The sequence below is a fragment of the Podarcis filfolensis genome (assembly GCF_964270895.1).
Source record: "Podarcis filfolensis genome assembly, chromosome: 2".
NCBI lineage: Eukaryota > Metazoa > Chordata > Lepidosauria > Squamata > Lacertidae > Podarcis > Podarcis filfolensis.
This window is the reverse complement of record NC_139605.1, coordinates 76,086,843-76,105,886: the sequence shown is the minus strand read 5'-3', so window position 1 is coordinate 76,105,886 and position 19,044 is coordinate 76,086,843. Positions and strand designations below refer to the sequence as shown.

At 40.9% G+C, this 19,044-nt stretch overlaps 1 long non-coding RNA gene across 1 annotated transcript in view; it reads right to left on the bottom strand.

Moving 5' to 3' along the window:
- Positions 1-1,896: 1,896 nt before the first annotated feature.
- Positions 1,897-19,044, bottom strand: part of LOC310755171 — a 38,987-nt gene continuing 21,839 nt past the window's right edge. Inside the window, exons 4-5 of the long non-coding RNA XR_014544205.1 lie at positions 6,037-6,097; positions 1,897-3,451 (exon numbers count right to left, since the gene is read on the bottom strand). This is a non-coding gene — a long non-coding RNA (uncharacterized lncRNA). The remainder of the gene's footprint in view (positions 3,452-6,036; positions 6,098-19,044) is intronic.

The following is a 19,044-nucleotide window of genomic DNA, read 5'->3' as shown; positions in this document are numbered from 1 at the left end:
TGCCCCCCCATCAAGTAAAACAATAGAAATACTTAACTGACCAATTGTGTTGATACTGCCCCCCTAACAGTCCTCTCCCCCACCCCCCCCCACCCCGCTAACAAAAATCCTGGCTACGCCCATACCCAGTTCTGTTAGAAACTACACTGCTAGGACTGGAGAATAAGGCATCTGAGCATATGCAGTGGGAAGTATGTTCAGTGCGCTGTGTTTCCATTTCAAATAAGCATACATAGGAATGCGAGGGTTGTGACTGTGCAGCCTGATCCTGTGCAGAGTTCCTATGCTCTGCATTTGCCTTCCCATATCTGGTTGGACACTGTGAGAACAGCCTTTGGCCTTATACATCAGGTCTCTTCTTAATTTCTCAGAGTTTAGGTACCCTTATTGGGGGGTGGGGTGGTTGTTGTTAGGTATGCCAAACAATGGGGAGGAAAAGACCCTTAGTGGTTGCTGGGCAAGCCACTATGTCTCAGCCACAGCCCTTCATCTGCAAGTCATAAAATAATAATAGTGACCTACCTTACAAGGTAAGCATATGGATAACTGGCGTAACTTACACTGTTTGCTCTTTTAAAAAAAGTGCAGTATGAATAAATCAAAATGTCTTTGTTGCTAAAGTCATCATAGGCAGCCCTCATGCGGAGCAGGACTGAAAAGGCAACCCCAGTCAGGACTGACCTCTGACACTTATAAATTAAGCACAGTTAATTACGAAGCAATCTGATTCCCTGTTCTCTTCATCCTTGTTCCCAGTTTTCTGAAAAGTGGGTGACCTGGTCCTGGGAGATCCAAGGAGCAACCCCTACCTTGAAACTACCGGTACATGCCACCTGAAATGTTTTGGCTACTACTGTAGAAATAAGATCTCCACTCTCCCCACCACTGCAACCACACAGTTTTAGGTTGTCTTCATTTCCTTTAAATACCTGTGAAGGTCTTACATTCCTGAATCTTTGTTTGGAGGAACCATAGTCTTAGGTGCTTTTCAGTGAGAACCAAAGCAGTAAAGAATACATTTCTGTGACAAAGCAGTTGGATTTCAAAAGGCAAGCTCTGCTGTGTTTACTTTGCCCACTTGGTGATCAAAACTCAGTGGGTCACAGAAACTGGAAGCAGAAACCTAGGCAGTTGGATCGAGCTCTGTGGTTGGCCACAGGTAATAAATTAAATACAAAGGAAATTAGAAGCATTCCTCTAGGCACTAGAAAGTGACAATTGCACATTTGTGTGTTTGCCATATTATGGAGACCGTATCTGATTTCACAGAGAACACATTTATTAGCAAGATTTGTTTCATTGGACAGAAGGAATTACATAACTTTTAAAAAGTTATCTTTTCATCATTATCTCTCTGAGCATTACTTGGTTCTAGGACAGTGGTTAAAAACAAACTAAGTCACACTCTGAGTAGATTCCATTACTTAAGACTATTGCTTTTAGTGGGTCTACTATGACTAACCTTGGATATCACCCAGTCATTTTTGCTTGCTCTTTTGTCATTCTTTCTATTGTTTCTTTACATAGCTACTACATTACAACACCATTAGTATGCATGAGGCATTGCGGAATACAAGTGGACAGATTCCTCCTTCAAGAATCTTATGGTGACCTATGATTTACCATTTCTCATTCCATTGAAACCTCCAGAATCACTCTTCTTGGAGCAAAAGCTGCAGTCCTATGCACACTCCCATCAAACTCCATGGGGCTTACTTCTGAGTAGACATATAAGGATAGCTGTATAAGATTTAAATGTCCCACCTGACTTCTATGGAAGATGCACAAAAGTCTTTAGTACATGTTCCCCCTGCTTTGGTGGATATTTTTTCATAGACCACTAAGTTTTCCAGAGCCACACATTTATAGACAGCAACACAGGGGAAAGCCACCCAGCAAGTTAGTCTTTTATTCAAAATTCTCAAGTTCCAGAACTTCCAGTGAAATCACATTTTTCTTCTTTTTTCCTCACTCTTGTACTACCCTCTGGTGGTAGAAATGCTTTCTCTTTTTAACCAGACTTAACTTTTCTAATACAGTAGCTAGTCACCTACTCAGGGCAAGCAATGTTCTTCCCAGCTTCTCCCAGACTATAACTTCTTTCTGTCCCTTTGCCTGGTGGTGAATCAAGTTAGGGAGATTTTCTAATCCCAAAATACATGGCTATAACTTTATATGAATAGACACATTTATACACTACTGATGTTTCAAGAAATGCAATCTAGCTATTGAATGCTTGATAGGGGTATGGGAGACTTCCAAACGGGGTATTAGGAAGCACAACATGAGTGGTTGGCACAGTTCCTTGTAAAAAGAGAAGTGGTTTTGTTTTTTTAAATGATACTGCCAGGTGCATCCAAGGTAAAAACATTATGCACCCAGCAAAAGAAAATGAGAACCAGAGCATTAGGAATTCTCTGTCGTTCTCCGTTTTATTTCTGAATTTTTGTAGAGTGCTGTGCATACAGTGTGCCACAACATCCAGTCATTTCCTGCCCTTCTACTTTGTCAATGAATATTTCCCCAAGGAGCTTCCAATCTAAACCAGAGATGGGGAACCTATAGTCCTCTTTTGGCCATATAATCTTTTGAGTGAACATGACACATACCTGAAAACAAAAGGGAGCGTGGATGGGGCAGAGCCCCCAGCAAGTGGTCCATATCAGTTAACTTACAATACATGATCTCTGAAACACTGGGCTTCCTTTGGACCCTCTCTATTCCCTTCCCCTCCCAGGAAAGTCTGGCTTTAGAACTGAAGAGAGAATAGCCTTGGATGTTATTCCAAGTGGGTCATGCCCTCAGCCATAATAAGGAGCATTAGAGAATCAGTTAAATGCTTTTAAAAATAGTTTAGGGTGGTTGCCCACTAATGGTCTTTCAAAAAGAGCAATTTTATTGTCCCACACAGGCAGTAAGCCGTATCTCATCTACTTAATGTGAGACGGCCGTGAGTTGCATTGAACAACATGTTTTGTGGATGGCCAAGGACCTGTGCCAGGAAATGTATTTTTTGCTTGCATCTAAATATGGCTGCCTTTTAAACCCACCTTAAAGTCATTCTTATTTAATTTCTCTAAGTGCAACACCCAAAAAAATTTCTCAAGTAATTAAATCACACCCAACAGGTTCTGTTGAATTGCTCAATCAGTTATTGTCTTCAAGCCCATATCTTGGCCAGCAATTAGTTCTTCCCACCCCTTCTTAGCCTGTTCAGTTAATTGCATTTCAGTAGCTTTAAAGCTGAGGTAATGAACTGGGAAACTAAAGTTAAACAAACACTTAAAATATTAAAGACTAATCACATCTTCCTGTTTAAATGTAAGCTAAGTCAGCTTCCACTTGTGTACTTAAGGATAAAGATAATGTACCTGGGTTCATCTGGTCTTCAGGTTAGGTTTGCTTTTCCTACAGACTCTGGATATTTACATAGTTGGAAGCAGTGAAGTACCTGTAAGTTAATAATGTGAAGTTTCAGCATCAGGATGTGATAAACACAAGTGGCGCTTCATTTCTGAAAGAAGAATTGCCAAGGCCAAAACCTGCCTACACCTTATGCCCTCTGGCCTGGCGCCTTTTATCTGTGGTCCTCAATGCATCGGCTGGTTGTGATTATTCAAGCAAAACATTATTTATCCATCAAGCAGCATACTTCTTCATGATTGCTACATATGTTTGAGAAGCAAGTGTCGACATAAAGTCCTGGTGATCCTTTACACCGCAGCTGTGCTGCCTGGGGCAGTTGGGAGTCGTAGCCCAAAATATTTGAAGTGTACCAGGTGGGCAGAAGCTGCCTTGGGCAAATTAAATCATGGGCATCAGTTGTGTGTGTCATGTAGAGTTGCAGAGGTGGTGGCTGCATGTGATTTTAAACAAGATGAATGAAAGAAAAATACTGAACTGTAAGACCACTTATATGTAAATGCAATAAATAAAGAATACAATAACTAATGACCAAATGAGACAGACTGACCAATGAATCTAAATTATTTCTGACCATTCAACATGAGGTTTCTTGAGCTGATGTTAAAGGTCACTGCTTGATATACAGAGATAGATGCAGGGCTAGTGTATATGTCCGAACAACATTTGGTGAAAAGGAAGGATTTAACAAATTTAACAAATAAGTTTTTAAAATGCAATTATCTCTCCCTTGAATTTGGGCATGCATCCTTAAATACAACTACTAATACCCTCAGGTCATTCCAGATGACACATTTGCATTTAAAACCTCATCTCTGTGTTGGTGGAACATATGTCAACTTGGAACAGGAAAGCATTCAGGTGCTTGCCAGGAAAACAGGAATGCTCCATTGCCAACTGGCCCAAGGAATATACTCCTTAGGAATGAAATCCTCTTCATCTAACTTTCTCTTTCTTTCTTCTAGATCCATCTTTCTTTTCTTACTTCTTTTTCATATTTAATTCTTTTCTGTTCCTGTGTCATAGTTTGACAATTGACAATTTATTATTCATTCCTCCTCTTCTCCCTTTATATCTCTCATATTATTTCTGTACCAAGGAATTTCTGAAATACTACTACTATTGTAGTTTCTACTTGGGTATCTGTAACTGAGTCCAAAAAATGAAAGTGACCTAAAATGAACAGCTTCCTGTTTAGAGGGCCTGGGATAAGAGCCATTCTGGTGCCAAAGCAAGGGTGAGTACCGTTTGTGTATGCCTACTGGGGAGGACAGAGAACTGTTTGGGATCTTAATCATTGGCAGTGCTGGCCCATGAAATTTTGCTGTCTGAAGTAGAAGCCAAATAGGAACATCAAAACCTTCCTTATACTGAGTCAGACCATTGATTCCATCTAGATCAGTATGACTGACTGGCAATGACTGTCCAGGTTTTCAGACAGAGGACATTCCCAGTCCCACCTAGTGGTAGCAGGGATTGAACCTAGGATCTTCTGCATGCAAAACAGATGCTCTACCTCTGAGCTATGGCACTTCCAATCATCCCCTCCTCTCCCTGATAGGACCAGCACTTGAAAAGTCTTGTTGCACCATTAAAGACACCAGTTACTTTCTCTGCATCCACATTCATGATGCTGCCTGGAAAAAACCACTTCACCCTGTTGCGTGACAGGCCAGTCTTAGGTGCTGGCAGAAACATCATATATTATTACCTTGGGGTTTTGTGTGTGTGTGTATGTGTGTTGCTTTCCTTTTGTTCACTGTCTTAACAAGAAGATTGACTGGATATATTTTGGACACACACTTCTCATACTTTTCCCTTGACATACTCCTTTTCAAAAGACTCTTGCTTTTTCAAGATTGGCTGTCAAGATACCAGTTGAACCTTTCACACAATTATGTATGGCAATTCAACTTCTAATAAGTACCTTTCCTTTCCCCCCTGATAACCTCTATTGGACCTCATGTTGCTTGCACTGCTTGTCATGTCTGATTGTGTATGTTTTAACCCTCAGGGATAGCTTTCTTTCACCCACCGCTTTCTCTTTTACCACAGATGGGATTAGCTTTCCTAGATTAATATGGAAAATATTCCACCCCACCTGCATTGTGACAGAGATGAGAATGAATGTAAGAGGAAAAAGTCACCCTTCTCTGCTGTGTGTTAGCTAGAATCTGTGAAGCTCCAAGGACTATATTAACATTTGAAATGTGGTCTCTCCTTTCATGATGGCTTTTGACATGAACTTCATGTACAAATACAGAAGTACAGGAAGCATGAGTGAGTCACAGTCCTCAGACCTGTAGTATGGTGGGCATTTAAAGTAGATGAGAAAGAAACTTAGGCTGTATAACCCGGAAGGCATGGAAGTTAGTCCATCTGTTAATGGAAGTAACCCTATGAAGTAGCCAATGTCATTACCATCTGGTAGAAGTGGTTTGCTTTGTTTCATTTGCAGGAAAAACCTTAATACATTTTTAGAAATGTATATGTAAGGAGAAGTTAGCTCAAACAAAGCAAGCTCATTTAGCTCTACCATCCAGCATTTCAAGGACCTGAACATTAAGTACTTCAAATGAAATACAGACCTGACTTGAGGCAAGGGAAACTTACCTTGGTTTTTAGTAGAACCACATTTGTCTCTCGGGCACACGGGATATGTTTGCTTTTATGCCTGCAAAACAAATAGAGATCCCATTTAAATCACTTCTGAGCCCCAAGTGGTGATGTTTGCAACTTTGTTTGTGCGGGGTCCCATGGTTTGAGAAAATATTTTCTTTGGCTTTCAGTCCTGCACTGAATTATACTTGATGCCCATTAATATCAATAGAATTGCAGTGTGCAGAGCCGAACAGAGGAATATAGCCATTGTTAATTTCTATTTATGGGGCTATATACCCTTGAGCTTCATGCAGAGTTCCTCAAGATGTGATACTCACTGGTGATAGTCAACAGAGACATCTGTCTTCATCAGATTTGATTTTACATCCTGCCACATTCTTTAATGCTGTTTCAGGGAGTTTTTTTTTTAATGGTTCGAAACAGATTGGTACAATAAAATTGCTTAACAATAAGCAACCTGAATAACAAGTAAATAAGCAGTGATTCGTTAAAAAAATGGTTAGGTAAGTCTGAGATAAAATTCATGACTTCCAGACTTCTAATAAATACAGAACTGCAGCCTGACAAGCCTCTTGAGAGGGCATTCTACAATGCAGATGCCACCATTAACAATGTGGCTACTAGACATAATGGCTGTGTGCCAGCTCCAGTATTGGAGACAGTGAATACCAGTTGCAGGGGAACATGAGTGGGGAAAGTGCTGATAAGCTCATGTCCCACTTGTGGGCTTCCCCTAGGAATCTGATTGGCCACCTTGAGAACAGGATGCTGGACTAGATGGGCCTTTGGCCAGATCAAGAAGGGCTCCTCTTATGTTCTTACCCTTCATTCCAGCCATCCAAAATCAGACAATACTGGCACTCAAACAGGGGCCCAACTTCTGAACTCAATGTGTGGACAAGTTCATTCAGGAAGAGGCCTAGTTCAAGGTAGATTGACCTTAAGCACTTCAAATTGTGCCAAGAATGTTAACTGTAGACCTTTCAGCACAGGTGTTGCATGCTCTGTTCAGGACAAATCCAATGGGATAGAGCCACAGTTGCCCTAAATGGCCTCGGCCCTGTATACCTGAAGGAGCGTCTCCATCCCCATCGTTCAGCCCAGACACCAAGGGCCTTCTGGCGGTTCCCACACTGTGAAGTGAAGCCACAGGAAGCCAGGCAGAGGACCTTCCTGGTAATGGTGCCCATGCTGTGGAATGCCCTCCCATCAGATGCTAAGGAGATGAGTAATTATATAACATTTAGGAAACGATCTGAAGGCAGCCCAGAAAGGGAAGCTCTGTAAGGTTTACTATGTTTTTTTATATGCTGGAAGCCACCCAGTCAGATGGGTGGGGTACAAATAAGTAGTAGTAGTATAGCAATAACCACTGAGACCTTTCTGGGAGAAAGGTACCATAGTCTGCATTACAGCAAGCAGCTCAGAGGTTAGGAGAATCAATGCAGCTACACACACAGACACAATCTATCTCCCTGTGAAGGCGGTCCTTTATGTAATGATATTTTAATCTAATTCAGTTTTGGATACATTCCCTTTGCCCAATCTGTATATTTATTTTAAATGTATACCCTGTAATATAATAAAAAAAATCTCTGAGTGGTTTACGTAAACTAAAATCCCCACAAACACTCAATACAACTTCCTAAAAAAAATTAGATTAAAAAACAACAACTGTATATTGCAGATAAAACTGAGTAGTGTACAAAACAAAAATAAAAATAAAGCTTCAGTGTTTGGGAAAGAGTGGGTACACATAAGTTTTAAAAAGGTGTTTAAAGGTCATTACTGTCTCCGCAAACCACTTGAGGGGGGAATTTCACTTTTCACTGGTGACAACCTGCCGGCTGTCTCCTTAGAAAATCTCAAAGATCAGCTAGGTCTGTACCAGGACAGACACTCTGCTAGGCATCTTGGTCCAAAGTTGCTTAGGGCAGTAAATGTCAACAATGAAACCTTGAACGTGGCTCAGCAGCTAATAGCCAGCCAGTGCAGATCTTCCAACACTGGTGTGAAATGTGTAAAGCTGGATGTTCCACCTGGCAGCTGCATTTTGCACCAACTGCCACTTCTTAATCAGGTGCAAGAGAGGCCCCACTTACAACGCATTACAGTAGTCTAATCATGAGTTACCAATGTAACTCCTGTCCAGGAATTGCCATAGGTGATGCACCAACTAAAGTTGGCAATGGGCACTCTGAGTCAGCTGGATTTCTCTAGTAAACAGCAATGGATCTAGGAGCACCCCCCAAACCCTGGGACTCAAACCAACATACCTTTCAAGTTACCTTGAGCACTGTCACTCTGGGCTCTTTGAGGATGCATCGTGACTTGAATTCAAATGACTCTGTATTGCATACTTACATCAGTTCTGAGATTGCAGTAGCACACTGTAATTACCACACATTCATGGCCCACTCTTCCAATCATCTGCCGTTCTGACTCCTCACTTTCTTATTAAAACATAGAAATTATGTCCTCAATATTATCTTCTGAGTTTCAAGCTTAAAAATGTACCCTTTCTCTGAATTTATAGCAACAACCTCTTCTCATTGTTCAGATTCTGCATATTTTACCCAAAGTATTGTGCCCTTGTTTTTACACAGGATGCTAGCCAGATCTCAATAGCTATCTTAATGTAGCTGTATCATTCTTTTGTGATATGGCCATCTGTTTTGGGGGTGTTTGTTTTTTGTTCCTTTCATCTAATGTCATGCTTTAGACATGCAAAAATGGATGGTTATAAAATTCTGCTTTAAGCACACTTAAAGACTACAAGACTGCTAAATAATCTGGTTAATATTATGGCGCTGGCTCCTTGGGAGCATTTCTTATGTACCGTAACTAGATTGAACCAACAAACTCTGGCATCACAAGATCTTGGACCTGAACATGACCACATTAATGCGGTCTTAGTTTGTCTTAACATAGTAAGGTTTGTCCCCTATCGATGGTGGGATCTGGAATGTATATTCTACTCGAGCCTTCTCTACAAGCTAGTCTGTTTCCAGATAGAGTAATGGGTACATCACCATTCAGTTTCTTTCAATGGTGATAAAGTGCAAGAGGAAGGCAAGTAAGTGGTTATTTTACAGCAATCTTCAACAACTTGGTGCCCTCTAGATGTTTTGGACCATAATTCCCATCAGTCCTATATATTACAGTCATGCCAGCAGGGGCTGATGGGAGTTGTAGTCAAAAAATCTGGAAGACACCAGGTTGGCAAAGGCTGTGTTGCAGTGCTACATTTCATTCTTCTCTAACTACATTTATCTTTTCTATCAGTTCACATTCTATCCTTCAAATGCACGGGAAGATATCTTCAAAATATGTTCAGTTTCCCAACATACTTTTGGCTTCCTAATATCTGTTGATTTCTACTTCCTTGTGATTTTTGTTTATTTTTCCATAGCAACTTTTCCATAAATATGTTCACCATTGCTGCTTTCTATAGATCTGTATTCACAAATGTATGATTGTTTTCCTCAAACTGGCAAAAATCAATCACAGAATGCAGCCAAATATTTTGCAGAAAGAAACACTACAGAAGTGAAAATAAAACATATAGTTGAACATTACGGCTGAATTGTATTCCACACTTATATGACTAAAACCCAATTTTCAAAAAAAAAAAAAAAAACCCAACACCCCACAAACTTGTCTATTTACGCAGGAAAGTAGCATGAGAAGAAGCAGTGGTGAGGAGAGGGGAAGCAGAGCAGTTGGTGTGGGAGTCGAGAGGGGGGGAGAAGGCACAAAATGGGAAAGTGAAAATGGGAAATTCATGGACGTCTTCCCACCCTGCCCCTGGAGGTGCTATAGGAGCGTTTGCAGGCAAGCCACTGAGCTATGGCCTCTCCCCTTAAAGAGCACTGCAAGAATGCTCTACAGCATTCTCCCCCTTAAATACAGCTGCAATTATTTTTGCTCTCTTAATGTTACTGTGCAATGAATAGCTAACTTCCCTGTGTGGAACTGTGTTCCATGCTGTTTTATGCTACTCTCCTAATAAGGTTACATACTCATCAATAGCCAATTTGTTTGACACAGGAAATGGTTCATAGCACAGAACCTAATTAAAGGACCTATGAATTTTGATGCAATACTGAGGGAGTGGAGACAAAACAGAAAGTTGGAAGTTCTCCAGAAAGACTTCCATGAAACAGATGTAAAATGGTCATTGATATGATGTAGTCCACTAAACTGACTGTAGGGACACAATTTATCAGATTATTTTCTATTGTTACACCTCATGCTAACTCTGGCCCCTATACTCTCATGGGAATAGAGTTAGACATCTGGCTAATGTAATAGTCATCAAATATTCTGTGCTTGCCCTCTTTTTCCAAATACATTCTGCCTTCCATATCTCCAACCCAACAGTAACCCAGATTTTGCTGTACTACAATTTCCAACAGTTCCAGACAGCATGGCTATTGTTCAGGGATGATGGAGACGATAAACCAATGACATTTGGAGAGCCAATCTGACACCAACTGTCTGTTTGATGGGTGAGTGCTCAAAACAGCTTTGCCCATCTTGGTGTCCAATTTGCCTATGCTGGGTGAAGTTGATGGGAGATGTCGTCCAAACCATCTGAAGGGCTTTAGGCTGGGGAAGGTTTCCCCTTTGTGCAAGACTCCAGCAATATAGAAAAAGGCTGTAGAATGCCCTGTTTTACCAATCCTGGCAGCAGTAAATAGTCCTACAGCAATTAGCACATGTATTTTTATTTTATTTTAAGATTCACTATTTCCAGAGAAACACAGAAACCAATTTTCAGTGTCTTCAAAATTTCCAGGAACTTTGCATTATGAATTGCATTTGCCAGCTAAACTCTACTGATTTCAGTACCAGATATGTAATTAGAAAGGAGCCCCTGCTTCTAACAAAATGGAATTACTTCACCCACAAGATATTCTTTCAGTACATAAGGATTACAAACCTATTTGTTCAGCTCTTCTAGTCACTCATGGTGGAAGCAAACTAGTGATTCTTAAATGCTGGCTTTCTTCCCAGATGCCACATCAGATGCTTGACATGATTTTTATGTTAACCCTATGTCAAGTGACAGCTTGCTTTTAGGACCGAAATGTTCTGTGGAGATGTGAAAAAGAAGCCACACTTTCATTAACAGATACACACACGCACACACCAGCAGTATTAATTACATCCAGTGAAGGACAAATAAGGATAGGAACCACAATAGCATCTTTCCTTTGTATGTTAGGCACTTTAAAAACAATGGCTAAAGAGAAACAGATGAGTTTCTATTCTTGCTCCAGCCAGCAGTTTATCCATGCAAGAATAAATTCAAATAACATCTAGAGGATAGCTATGAAGCCAGGTCATAATGTTTGTCTTTTGGAGATGAGCAAGACCTAAATTCAATCCTCCATTAGATCAGATTGCAACCTTTTAGGTGGTCTCCATCTTGCATAAAATATGTTGGCCAACGTCAAGCACAGAGAATGTCGGTGAGTTCAGTTGTGGTTTTTAGGTTTATGAGCTACACAACCACGGAACACTTGTTATGTTAAACCCTAACTTTCCCATGAAGGTCTTTTTTCATCTCCACAATCTCCCACAATGAAGACCAAATCTATGTGTACTGTTGTACAATTGTACAGATGTTTGCTCTGAAATAAATCCTACTGTGTTCAATGGGGCATACAGTACTTCCAGGTAAGTAGATAAATGATTGCCAGCTAAATAGACAAAACTGCAGTTATTCACATTAATATAGTTGCCTTTCTTTCCCTTCCCTTCCTTGTTTTCTTGTGAGGAACTTCAGGTAGTTGGGGGCATGTTGTTTGTTTATGTTGACAAAGTAGCTGTTGATAAGCAACAGTTCCACAAATTTGAATACTTGTAAAGTTTCCTGCCACCTTTTGCTTTATTTCACCAAGAATATAATAAGAACAAAGGAATTAGGATGTGAGCTTGCTCTTTTCTACTCATAAAGAACACAATTCATTGAGACAGATCTGGTTTTCTTACTTGTTGCATTTAAGAGAGTCTCAATTCCAGCTGGGGCTCTTACCGAAAAAGTGCAGTGACCGAGCCACGGGTAGCGCAAGGCTCTTTGGTGTCACAGAAGTTGTGGCCTTAGGGAAATCTGCAAGGCACAGAAGGCGTGGAGCATCGCCAGCCTCACCACACAGCCTTCTCAGGGAGTTGCAGTCTAATGCACACCTGTGTCTCTGACTTTCGGAAAATTAAGTGCTATGTGGTGGGTCTGGCTTGCTTTTGCTTTTAGTTGCAGTGGTGCAAATACATTGTATTTGCAGTGAAAACAGATGTGCTGTGTTGGACTTGTTGCTTTAAATTCTAAATGTCTTTCTGTAGGCCATTGTATATTTTCTAAGAGAGAGAGGCAGGGGGTAGGGAGAGAAATCAATGTCATTTAGTTTGATGGTTTTCTCCAGTGGTTCTGTTTAATGCAACAGGTTTCCTGAAGGATTCTCTAATGTTTGTTCAAGCATTTGACATCTGCCTTTCAATCTGAAAGGCCAACCATTCTGCCCCTATCCCCAATAACTAGGTTCCCTCCCATCTAAACGTTTTATGCATATATCTTACTTTCCTGCAAAGTTTGACAGTGCTGCCTTTTTAAATTATTTCTTTCTTTATATGTGCAGTAAAGTTTATTTCAAATTTTATGTACCAGGGACAAAGTCATTACCAGTAACAAAAGGGTTGGAAGTTCATCAGTTTTAGGCAGCATGTACACAAGGGAAAGTTCATTCATGCAACACTGATGTCACTCTATTTATGTAATGTTGGTAGACAGATACTTATAATGGGCATTGTACAGTCGCATTTGCAAGGCAATCTCATCTTTAACCCAAAAGCAGATCCCCCTGACTTTAATGGTGCTTACTTCCTGGTAAGCATTTTTGGGATTATTTCAGGGATTATTTCACATATGCATATTCATAATGTGGAATGTCATCATGATTTTCAGTTCTTACTGCTAGCACAGAAACGTGTAATGTTTGGGCTGGTGGATGGTGATATCAAGGTATTGTTTTTGTGATAGTCACTCATATGCACAGCAAGTCATAACTTGAGAAACTTAATATAAATATTAAGATTTATACTGGGAGGATGGATAGCAAAAATAAAACAAAAACCTCATCACAGAATATAGTTATCTTTGCAGTGGACACTTCAGGTAAGTTCTAACTGAATATATTTTATTACCTCACCATTACAAATTTGGCTTGTTTGGTACATAGTCATAGGTCATGGGAAAATTATGTAGGAGACCAGATTTCATAAACAGATTTGTATTACGAAAATACCTGCAAAAACACAGCGTTCAAGTGGTAATGTGCACAAAACTGAGGTCCTGTTTATATTTTACTTGGAGTAACCTACATATTGCTATTCTTTGCTACCGCGCAACTTCTCCTAACATCTGCAACTTGTGCCCAAGTGGTTAGGTTGGATTATGTGGTTATGTATGATACTACTGATGCCTGCCACATTAGGCACTGAGCGCATGATTTTCTGTGGCTTTTAACATCTGACTTTGTTAAAGCTCTGACATTTTATTATTTTTCATGTTAATGATTGGATACTTTAGTCAACTGTCTTTAACTTGCCACTGTTCTGAGGATCTTTCAGCATTATAAAGTAGAATATAAATTATAAAAAAACGCAATAAGTAAAATCACACTTATGGGCATACTACAGATAGCTTTAAGGCATGCAGTGACTTTACACAGATTCAAGAAGCTATAGGTGGCCTTTCTGCTACCCCAAATCATGTAAGCAGAGCCTCTTACTTGTAAGTAGAAAGAGATATTTATTCAGGCAAATAACAGTACAGGCTCAAAAGCAGACCCAAAGCAGGGCAAGAAGTTCACAAGTGGGAAGAAGCAACGGAGATGCCTCCATAAGTTTCCATGCCCTGGCCACCAAGCTTTTCAAGGTAAGGCATGGCATGCTCATGAGAGCAAATCTCAGCTCGTGAGACTTGCTCACTTTGCAGGAATGTGAGGATTGCAAAATTCTGGTTGGGTGGGTGGGTTTGCAGTGAAGGCAGTGCCTCATTCTAAGTGGCAAGGCTTCATCTTCCTGTTCAGGCTGTTCAGTCACTGCCACATCCAGTTCTGCCACCCCACTTTGCTTCTCACAGCACTCTAGGCTCTCTGCTCCTCAGGAACAGGTGGGGGTGGGGGAGCTGGCATCCCTGCTCACCATTCTGAAGTTTGGGTAGAAAGGGGAGATTGCCCTTTCTCCAAACCAGGTTCCCACCATATGGTTTCCCCTCAATTTCTTCCTCCTCTTTTTCCTCCTCCTGCACCAGAACCTGCCTATCCAATCCCAATCCCAATCCCGCCAGAACTGTGGGACTCATGACATCATGAGGCTTGATACAGAGCAGCCTTTGGTACATGTGAACTACACTGGGCAGAGTCAATTTTGTAACATTTCTTGGAATTTTCCTCAAGACTTATTGAATGAGAAGACATGGCAGTGGACAGCAAATGCTGGAGTTGGAAGGGACCCCACGTGTCATCTAGTCCAACCCCCTGCAATGCAGGAATCTCAGCTAAAGCACCCACGGCAGATGGCCATCCCACCTCTGTTTAAAAACCTCCAAGGAAGGAGAGTCCACCACCTCTCATGGGAGTCTGTTCCACAGCTGAACAGCTCTTACTGTCAGAAAGTTTTTTTCTGAATGTTTAGTCAGAATCTCCTTTCCTGCAACTTGAAGCCATTGGTTCTAATCCTACCCTCCAGAGCAGGAGAAAACAAGCATGCTCCCTCCTCCATGTGACAGCCCTTAAGATATTTGAAGATGGCTATCATATCTCCTCTCAGTCTCCTATTTTCCAGGCTAAACATACCCAGCTCCTTCAAGTGCTCCTCATAAGGCTTAGTTTCCAGACCCTTGATCATCTTGGTTGCCCTCCTCTGCACACATTCCAGCTTGCAAACATCCTTCTTAAATTGTGGTGCCCGGAATTGGACACAGTATTCCAAGTGTGGTCAGACTAAGGCAGAATAGAGTGGTACTATGACTTCCATTGACTGGGACACTATACTTATATTGATGCAGCCTACAATAGCATTCACTTTTTTTTTTGCTGCTGCATCACACTTGTTGACTCATGTTAAGTTTGTGGTCTACTAAGACCCCTAGATCCTTTTCACATGTACTGCTAGTAAGCCAGGTGTCCCCCATTCTATATTTGTGCATCTGGTTCTTTCTGTCTAAGTCCAGAACCTTACATTTGTCCCTATTGAAATTCATTTTGTTAGCTTACGCCTACTTCTCCAATCTGTTAAGGTCATTTGGAATTCTGATTCCGTTTTCTGTGGCATTAGCTACCCCTCCCAGTTTGGTGTCATCTGCAAATTTGTTGAGGATCCCCTCAATTCATTCATCCAAGTCATTTATAAAGATATTGAACAACAACAGGCCCAGGACAGAACCCGGTGGCACCTTGTTTTCTCCTTAAAAAAAGGCAAAATGAAAAAGCTTTTTTTAAAAGAAAGAAAGAAAGAAAGGAAGGAAGGAAGGAAGGAAGGGGGCTAAAAATAACAAACACCATTTTTATGAGATCATTAAGAAGTTAAGATTTTAAATGCACCTAAGTTATTTTCCTCTATAGTTAGCACAGAGCTCCATATCCCTGTGTATGTGTGATCTGCCATTACATTTGTTTGTAGTGGCTGGATGCCTTGGTGCCACATCAATTTCTTTCATCAATTTCACAGATAGGTTTTACAAAACCATCATGTCCTCTCAATAAAGTAATAAAAGTAGCTGTGATAGGATGTGGGATTAGGAGTTGGAGCACCTTCTTCTGTGGAAAGCATCTGAGGCTTTTCCATGCTGGGCGATGTGATAGAAAGTGGATGGATAGAAATCTCTTTCCCATGATACTAGAATTGGGGCTGTCCAATTAAATTGATTGGCAGCTGATTCTGGATTTAGGGGAAAAGAGCACTTTCCTCAGACAGCACATTCTTAACTCATGGAATATATTGCTGCAAAGATGTGGCGGTGGCAACCAGCAGATGGCATTTAAAAAGGATTAAACAGAGTCATCTAAGATAGGTCTGTAATTCTCTCCATTTCCGATGTTCAGGCTGTCAGAGCCTGTAATAATGTAGCCAAAATGGCACGATGCACCACACACATGAGTAAGGTATCCGCAAGCTTGGAAGAGCACCAAAGTTTGTGGAAGTACAAAAAAACATTTAGCAAAGAACCCCAAAGAGGGGAGGAATAAGCTGAGGAGCACTGAGTGTGCTCAGTTGCCATGGTACACTGCCTGGCTGTTGGGGAGGACAGCAGAAAACAGGGAGGGGAGATGGAACCAAGGTGCTAGAATCCCAGGCAGGGAACAAGTCACACTAGAGCACTTTGGTCATGGCAGCCGAATGAAACCCCCATGTACAGAGGCATAGCTCTGAACACCAGGGAGCAGTGTCAAACAACAGGGGATATTGATCACTTTCATGCCTTGCTGAAAACAGAATGCTTGACTACATAAACCATGGTCTGATGCAACAAGGCAGATCTTGGTTAACTTTGGTTGGTGTGTACAAAATGTTCACAATTTTAATTTGCACATTTTGTGCATCAGGAAGAACAGGAAGTATGTAATTTACTAAAGATGTGTCTTATAAAATTGGAAACTATTTATCTGCAGAAAATAACATACCGAGCAGTTCAGGTTACAAGATATGCATGTTTATACAGCACAAAAGAGTGATGTTTGCTTCCCATATTTAACCACTAGATGGCCTTCTCCAGGTAAGCACATATAAAGCATGGCACTGACAATGAATTCAGACGCTGTGTAGTTAAATACTAGCACAAGACTGCAAAAAAAAAAAAAAAGAATAGGTTGCTTACAGCAAGAAACATAGCTTTGAAGCTGAGCAGGTTACTCCTTGAAAGGATCCCAAACACCTTTTAAAATGGGTAAGATATATTGGAAGTTGTTTTTAATATTATTTATTGGGTTTCTTACTTACTAGTTGTATACGCCTCCTTTCCTCCAAAGAGTTGAAGTTTCCATTTGATGCAAATTAAACAAACAAACAAAGACAAATACATGGCTCTTCCATCCTCTATTTTATCCTCACAACAACCCTGTGGGCAGGTTAGGCCAAGAGGTAGTTTGGCCTGTCCAAGATCACCCAGTGATCTTTGTGACTGAACGGGAATTTAAATCCAGGTCTCTCCAGTCCTAGTATTTTTTTTCCTGGAGGACCGCTCCCTTTGTATTTTTTATTTATTTACCAAGCATGTAAAGCTGAATGAGTACAAGTTAAGTCTGCATAAATTGTGAGTTACCTGTACTCCAACCCAGGGGTAGGGAACGTTTTTCAGGCTGAGGATCCATTGGCAAAAGTGGGCAAAGCAACAAGTGCAAGTTTTACTTATGTACAGTAGGCCAGTATCTACACACACTCACATGCTTGCTTTTTATCCTCAAGGTAAGCAAGAGGCATTAGAGTTCCAGGACACTTTCCAGCAAGGAACCTGTGAAACTGGGCCAGTGAGGGGCCTGGCTAGGGAGAGGTGCAGCTTGACAAGTGTCTTGGGACTCAGCTATAGTACATTGGCAAAGAAAAAGCACTTTATATGCATTGTATATGCATTATAACACTGTGACACCAGATGGCGCTGTGGAGTTCTGTTTTTGCCAACCCGATTTCTCATACAAAGTTTACAACACATTTAACTGAAACACTTCTTTGATGTGTCTAGATCCAGCCCTGGAGTATTTGGCCCCTGGGCTGGAGGTTCTCCATTGCTGCTCTAATTGCCTTCAGCAGCAAATTGCACAGGTAGATGAACTGCAGCGAGCCCTGGAGGTTGAAAAGAAGGATGTAGGGTGCGGTTTACTGGCTCAAGATGTGTCTTCCCACAGTTTCTGCTGTCTGTCTCAAAATCCCTGTGGGCCCATTTGCAGGGCAGAAAATCTGGTGATGCTGTGAGCAGAGAACTGGTACTTCAATCTCCGCTCTCCATATGGTGCCTGGCATTAAACAAACGAAACACACCCTATAACCTATGGCTTGGGATTTCTCCAGATGTGGAAATAGAGCTGTTTAAGCAGCTAAAGATTTTTGTCCAGTCTCTCTTACGCATCTGAAGATTTGTCCAACTCAGGCGCAGTCAATCTTAATGTGAATGCACTTCATCAGAGCCTCCCTTTCATGCATATCTGCTATACTCCAATGTCTCTGACTAGCTCAGTGATTGCTTTTGGTCGCTTTTATTTGAGATCTGCCTTAGATCAGTGCATCACAAAGCTATAAACACACGGCATAACATTGGACTCATCTCTTTTGAATCTTGACTAGTTTTGACCAGCTGAAGGTAAACAATAAGTATTTATGCATGAGCATTTATGTCCCTTCTCTATAAGTTGTTTTGGCAAATCTTCTCTTGGACTCCGATCTAAGAGACCTTCCCTCTTAGGCTGATTGCTCTCGCTTTGTGTGTTCGCAAGGCAAACCCTTCTGTGCTTATAAGGCTGTTTACTTGGGGAAAATGCCAAGCTCTCGAAATGGACGCTATCTAAGATCTGGTATATGTCAAGAGTCTTCCATTACTTAGATGGAGCTAATGTGCACTGTGAGCAAGGAATATATATATATATATATATATATATATATATATATATATATATATATTTTCTTTCCCCACACATCATAACATAAAACAAGATCATTCATAGATTGGTTGATTAACATGATTGAAATTTTTAAGTTGGCCACCATGGTGTCCTATCCCAAAAGACTTCGGTTGCAATCCTGTGTACACTCATAGGAGAATAAGCCCAATTCAATTAAGTGGAACACAGGATCCCAAGAGTTTGGGATCATATTTCTCTTAACAGTGTGGAGGGGAGCAGCCGTTGTAGCATACCTATTGTGAACAGTAAATACCAGAAGCCTAATTCCAAAACAATGTGCAAATGTCATTCGTTCCTGTTTCCCCCATTCAAACTTTCCCTT